The sequence below is a fragment of the Corylus avellana genome, chromosome 9 (genome assembly GCF_965113065.1).
Source record: "Corylus avellana chromosome 9, dhCorAvel1.hap1.2, whole genome shotgun sequence".
Classification (NCBI taxonomy): domain Eukaryota; kingdom Viridiplantae; phylum Streptophyta; class Magnoliopsida; order Fagales; family Betulaceae; genus Corylus; species Corylus avellana.
Genome location: NC_142498.1, coordinates 2647865 through 2654647, shown reverse-complemented (window position 1 = coordinate 2654647; position 6783 = coordinate 2647865). Strand labels below are relative to the sequence as shown.

The 6783-nt window shown below is 38.9% G+C and overlaps 1 pseudogene; it reads right to left on the bottom strand.

Annotated features, from left to right (window-relative positions):
• Nucleotides 1-4490: 4490 nt before the first annotated feature.
• Nucleotides 4491-6122, bottom strand: LOC132189587 (putative UPF0481 protein At3g02645 pseudogene; annotated as a pseudogene).
• Between the last annotated feature and the right edge of the window lie 661 nt (nt 6123-6783).

Genomic DNA, 6783 nt, shown 5'->3' with positions numbered 1-6783 from the left:
GTATGTGTTGTGTACGCATAGGACTATACTCAGCATATAAGAGAGATACGAGCCAAGAATAACACACTACACTACACCGGCTCGAAGAGATAGGCAAGGTTATGCAATGAGGAGGTATGTCTATCATTTACCATTTATATACATATATATGTCATCATTAATTTAATATACATACTAACACATATGGATCGTGTTGTGGGTTTTTAATTGCAGCTAATTGATACTGGCAAAGCTCTTACGCGAGTGAAGGCTTACATCAAGACCCACCGAAAGATAGACGGTACCTTCCCAAATCGGGAGGTCGAGGAGAGAGTTGTATGTTGTTTACACCCCTCATCTTGTTATTTGTATTTGCGTATAGAAAACTTATTTATAATTAACATATAAATAACAATGATTGAATGTAATGTAACATACAGTTGAGGATGGAGGAGCTATTGGAAAACGATCCTGCAGAATTGGTAGACGCTCCTCATGGGACTATTCGGTGGGCACCGAACGACGCATACGCCCAAGCGCACAACTCTAAGCCCGATATGCAGGTCATGTTCGGGGGGTTAGTAAGAATATTCTTTCTGCGCACGGCTACATCTACGCTTACTATAAACCATCCTCACAGAACCCAAGAGGCTCCAATGTCCCGCAAATGATTGAAATAGCACTCGAAGTTGAAAGGGAGCAACACAGGATACATATCGTTGCACAATTGGCCCAGCAGAGGGCTGAGATTACTGCGGAGGTGACCCAGCAGTTTACTGCACAGATGGCAGCGTATGAGGCCCGACTTCGTGTGCTTGAGGACTCGAGACATGTCTCCGAGCCGGAGGTGACCAATGTTAGAGCTCCGCAGGACTTTGAGTCCCCAGTCCATGTGATTGTGAGGTCCTCAATAGCTAGCGGACCAGGTAAAATTATATTAGTTTTTGTTTCTCTTTAAGTAATACGAGTAACTTCTAAAATGACTATCATTTTAATAGTTAATAAATTTGTTTGGTAATCACACTTTGTTCGTATGTTTTTGGAACATATGCATGTGTATAACACATTTATACCGTAATATGTGTAGATGACGTAAGACAAGTAGCTGAGGATGGCAATAAAAACGAAAACCCACAACGGACCCCGAGTGGACAAAAGTCTCGCTCATCAAGACATTGTACCACTGGTTCAGCAAGCCCGTATGTATACATATGACTTATTTCAGACAAGTTATTATCGAATATTTATAAATAGCGTATATACTTAACTCAAAATACTTGAAAATTAGGAATACAAATTAATATGTGTTATGGTTGTGGAAGTGCTGGATACGCGTAGATCATATATATGCTTCGTAATTTTAGATCATTTTCACAGTTTGAATGGATTATCATTGAAACTATGTATATACCCTGAGGCGTGTGTTGGCAGTGTAGCTATAGCGTTGAAGTTATTTATCGTCTGTTCATACACGTCACTAAACCTGAATATTGTTGAGTATGACCTTCGTATAGTTTGACAAAGCTAATCCCTTAGGACTTGATGATTCCTGATTGATTGTTCGAGTGTTTGTTTGCTGACTGATTGTTGTGTAATCATTTGCAATGAGTGTGGAGAAGTCGACCCGTCATGATGGTGTTCACTGAATTTTTTGTTGTGGTGTTTGTACGTAATGTATTCGCGAATCACTTAAGTTGTATGTTTAAGGTTTTGTTAATATATATATATATATATATATATATATATATATATATATATATATATATATATATATAGTTATAATTATTTGTTTATTAACAATGCTGTTGTATATAGACAATGATGTATATATATGTATGTTTTGTGGACATGAAATGGATATATGTTGTGGACAATGTTGGGATACGATTTGGGAAATTGATGTATATTGATAGCAATTGATGATGTATGTTGAGAAATGGATGTATATTGATAGCAATTGATGATGTATGTTGAGAAATGTATGTTAACAATCAGGTGTACAAATAAATAAATTTTAGAGAAATTAATTAAAAAAAAAAAATTATGCATGAAATAGTAATGTGTCAGTTTAGTAACGTGTCACTAGGGTTAACACGTTACTAAATGTTAGTAACGTGTATATAGTAACGTGTCTAGCGTATTAGGAATTTGGATGTTGCTAAATCCAGTTTAGTAACATTTCAAGACTGACACGTTACTAAATAGTAACGTGTCAGTTTCGACACGTTACTAAGTATTAGTAACGTGTAGTGGGTTCTATATGTAAGAAATAATAATGCGGAATAAATAATGCAGAAATAGTAAGATAGTGACACAGAGATATATGTGGTTTGATCTATGATCTACATCCACAAGATCAAGCCCTAAGGCTGCATTAAGCTCTTATTTCTTTGAGTAATATTTACAATATAACATGCTCCTATTTATAGGAGAATCATATTGAATACAAATAGACTTCTACTTTAACTAGCTTGGTAATAATCTTTAACTATTCACCAGTAACTACAGTGATAGTCTTCAAGTGTGACTCAGTGATATTCTTCAACTGTAAGTTAGTAATAATCTTATACTGTGACTATTATTCTTGAACTCCATGATATGCTCTAACATTCCTTTTCAAACTCAAGGTGTAAACTTGTGAAAACTTGAGTTTGTTCTTTGGTTGGCAACGTAGGCCAAGATGGTGACCGCAAACTCGTTGGAGTTGGTGGCGACCGAGGTAGTTGAGTGGAGTTGGTGGCGGCCGAGGTAGTTGAGTGGAGTTGATGGCACCGGATTTGAAACATCGGTTGCTCTTGAACTTGAACATAGGCAACTATGGCCGGCATCGGCTACTATGGTGAGTATGTGCCAACTGCGGGCTGAATTGGGCCTATGCTTTAAACAATACCACAGAGCCGAGAAAAAATTGGCCAACTATGGGCCAATGGACAGGCAACTTGGCCTCTCTTGATGGGCAACCTAGCCTCTTTTGTTTTTGATTTTTTTTTTTTTTTCCGCCACTTGGGCCGACCTACCTCTTTGATTTTTTTTGTTTTTGTTTTTGTTTTTTTAATTGTTGAAAAAAGTATCCTAATCTCGGATTACATGAACTGGGATAAGGATAACCTTAATCCTGTAACCAAACTGCTCCAGGTATAGCAACTAAACTAGGATACCATATTTCTAAACTAGAATTGGAATAGCTTTGCACTCAAATAAGGATAACTCACACCTGTAGCCAAACATACTCCTTTTTCTTCAATTTCTTACCCAAATTTCCAGCACACGCTGCTCCTGGCCTCTTACCAGGTACAGCATACCTCCAAGCCTCATAGGACACCGGAAAACACACCGTTTGAAGTCCGAGATAGAGGAAAACGTTGCTACGCCGATGCTGGGCCTTGACAACCGTGGAGAAGGCGCCGGATCTGAGACGAAATCTGAGGGAGACGAAGACGGTGGAGAAGTTGACGCCGGAGAGGATGGCTAAGGTGGTTGCGCCGCTGTACTTCGTGGATCTGTGGCTGATAGGCAGCGAAGATTGGCGGTGAACGGCACAACTGAGCAGCGCTTCCTGAATAGTGGATTGCCACTTGCGATGGAAGGCGATGCCGAGCACTGGATCTGAGGCGGGGACGGCGGAAGAGAGATCAAACCGGGTAGTGAGTGCCGGAACCCAACATTGTCCGTGACAGGAGGCGGTGTGATGGTGATCTGCTGTTGGATTAGCCGTGAAGGCTAGGTGGAATTGGTCACCGAAGGCGGCAAAAGTTGCCAGAACCACTATTGATTTTTTTTTTTTTTTTTTTAATCTAGCCATATATAGTGCAAGATCTATGTAAAGAGATCTGCAAAAATATTGACAATAAAGAACAAGAAAACAAAATAGAAGAAAATAAAAAATTCGCAAGACCACTTTGGTGTTAGCCGAAAAAGCTCTGATACCATGTAAGAAATAATAATACGGAATAAATAATGCGGAAATGCGGAAATAATAAGATAGTGAGATAGAGATATATGTGGTTCAGTCTATGACTTACATCCACAAGATCAAGCCCTAATGCTGCATTAAGCTCTTATTTCTTTGAGTAATATTTACAATATAACATGCTCCTATTTATAGGAGAATCATGTTGAATATAAACAGACTTCTACTCTAACTAGGTTAGCTTGGTGATAATCTTTAACTATTTACCAGTAACTATAGTGATAGTCTTCAAGTGTGACTTAGCGATATTCTTCAACTGTAAGTCAATAATAGTCTTATACTGTGACTATAATTCTTGAACTCCATGATGTACTCTTAACACTATATTGGGATGACCATATATAATTCGTGGCTAAAAATAATAGAAATTTAGAGAAACAAAAATCACACACCAAACCAAAGATCTGGCCTGTAAGAAAATGAAAATGATAAACTTAAGAACTTCCATACCATATATATATATATATATATTGATTGCTCAGCATGCCGTCAATCAAATACAAAATCTTAGACACTTAACAACAACAAAAAGAGAAAACGTTCATGGAGCCTCCATCCATTTGGAGCAATTGTACACCGAGCAAGCAGCCTGCAAAGTAGACATCAATATCAGAATGTTCGCTGCTAAAAACGTAAGACATGGCCATGAAGCAAAGACATACTTCTTCATCGTCCCATTCATCCTGACCTTCCAACTCTCGGAGTAATAAGTATTTGCACCTTCAATGGCCTTGTCCAGAATTGGAACTTTTGTTTCCCGGACAGACTTCGTCATGCCATTCCATAGCGTTGCCACTTCTCCATCGCTTTTGAGGCGGTTCAAGATGATCCCTGCCTCTCGAAGAATCCTCACATCCTCCTCATCGTCAATTATTCCGTTCATCAATTCCGTGTAACGTGTAAAAACCATCATCTCCGGTGCAATACATGCCTCATAGGCCACGAGGTTCCTCAGCACAATTTCCGAGTTATCATCCAAATGAATAACGGGAAGGTAAAATTGACAAGAAGACTTGTCAAAATTTATGGATTCCAAGCCACCCTTTGCTGGACAAAATTTGACACCAATTTTATGAAGCTGTGTCACACTTGGGATTGCAATCTCTTCGACCAAAGGACTTAATTCGACTTCCATCTCATGAGATGTGCTTTCCACCTCTTCGGCCACGCTTCCTGCCGATGATATGAAATTGTTTATATCACCTTTGTTTCTAAGATGAAAAACATAGGAGAATATGATTTTAAATGGCAGTGTAGCTAAAAACGTGACTGCTTTTGACTTGTAAATTTTCCTGAGAAGGCGGAGCAGCACCAAGTTAATGTAAAATACTGCTGTCAAGAATGATTTCAAGGCTTTTCTAAACCAGCCAATCTCTTCGTCTTCTTTAGGCTTCTCCTGCTCACTGCAATCAGGTACAAGTTGAAGCTTTGGCGCAACCATATGGTAGAGAAGTTGTAGCAAATGGGCTCTCCAGAAGCAATCTTCTCTAAAACATTGGAAATTAATGTACTTGATGGGCGATAGATCTTTGCAAAAACCCATCAGCATGGTGGCAAATACTTCGTCATGATTTTCACCCGGATAAAAACTGTGGACTTCTCTGAGTAAAAAGAGAGGGATTTGGTTTTCCAGCTTAATAACATCTCTGAGGATCGCGTGGTGTGCGGTTTTCCTCCTTGTATAGTCGATCAAATGTGCCATCTTAGAAGAGATTCGCATAAGCGAGCCTTCTTCCGTTTCGGGAGAGTAGGTTTGGAGATACTCCAACAAGAAGGAAGCATCTATGGCGAATATCCATGCGAGTGTTTCCTGGTCGAACTCCAAGAACCTATGGTAGCAAGAGCGGACAGTGCTATCACTTTGGGCAATATAGTTGACCATGTGGCAGAATTTGATTTGTTGGAGATTCTTTTGCACTCTTTTAGCTGAAGTGAGTTTGTGGTGCTCCATCTCGAAGAGTTCAGGCCGCTGGTGATGGTATGGGCCAAGGGCTATAAGCTGTGGAGTGTATGCATCTGGTTTGAGAGATACTAGGGTTTTGGGTACACTGAAGATGCTCACTTCAGCGTTAATGTCTTGTAGGTCTTCTTCTAGGGCTCGACTTATCTGAATGACCCATTCTTGGTCATAACTAGACTTTGCTGGTTCCATGGCTTTTAACTCGGATGACATGGTCTCTTTAGGGTGAGATAGAGAAGCGAAAGAGAACAGTGAGTTTTTTGTTCTTCTTCTGAAGTGCTTCTTCTAAAGACCACGTCGAGGCACTCTTTTATAATGGGGTTGGACTTAATTAAAATGGGTTACTTTAAATCTTTAATTAGTTTACTTAAAAGAGTAATATTAACACTGTGAGGATATGAAAACTTTGCTTCTGTTTTTGTTTTTTTTTTTTTGTTTTTTTGTGATTGTTTTGGTTTCTAAAGACCATCATTCGCAAGCTGAGAATTTAAGAGGATATGAAAACTTTACACGTGTAACATGTTTTGATTTCAACGATCAGCTGGCAAGCAAATCAACTATTGGCTAATTTGGTCAACTAGCTAGCGTTCAACTTGCGTATGATTGTTTTGCAGAGGATTACTCTTAAATTCTGAAGAACGTACGTACTATGAGGTTTCACTTACGCCACGTAACAAAACATATTGAATGCATGTTCCATGGTTACTCTGAATTATTAATTTTGTCGCGTTAGGGGTAATTATTGTTCCACTTTTAGCTCTTTGAACTAAACTTTCAAAAGATCACTTATCTTGGTACGACTCTAGTGTAAGCTCGCTTAGTTGCTGTAGAGTTTTGATGAGATCATAAGCATCACAATTTTAAAATATGTTGT